The sequence below is a fragment of the Cucurbita pepo genome, unplaced genomic scaffold, assembly GCF_002806865.2.
Source record: "Cucurbita pepo subsp. pepo cultivar mu-cu-16 unplaced genomic scaffold, ASM280686v2 Cp4.1_scaffold013964, whole genome shotgun sequence".
Classification (NCBI taxonomy): Eukaryota; Viridiplantae; Streptophyta; class Magnoliopsida; order Cucurbitales; family Cucurbitaceae; genus Cucurbita; species Cucurbita pepo.
In genome coordinates, this window is record NW_019659793.1 from 1 (window position 1) to 319 (window position 319).

The window sequence follows — 319 nt, forward strand, 5'->3', positions numbered from 1 at the left end:
TACTGATATTCTCAAAAATCATGTTTTGACACTTCTAAAAAAAAGCACATTGTTGATAAACAATGATGCTTCCGCCGACCCCAAAGCCCACCCACATCGATAGTAGATTTTATCAACTTTGGCTCGCGTTTAGCCTTACAATAATATGAGATGTCAAAAGCGGGATTTGAACCCACGCCCTCTTACGAGGACGAAAACTTGAGTCTAGCGCCTTAGACCACTCGACCATCCTGACTGCTAATGGTGTATGCCCGGATTGGTTTGGGAGGGGAGTTTAACATTCCGTATATGAGTGTGTAAATGTCTCCATAGTAGACGC

At 43.3% G+C, this 319-nt stretch overlaps 1 non-coding gene across 1 annotated transcript; it reads right to left on the reverse strand.

The window, feature by feature from the left end:
• Window positions 1-151: 151 nt before the first annotated feature.
• On the reverse strand, window positions 152-235 carry TRNAL-CAA. Its single transcript has one exon. It is a non-coding gene; the product is annotated as a tRNA-Leu (tRNA).
• Between the last annotated feature and the right edge of the window lie 84 nt (window positions 236-319).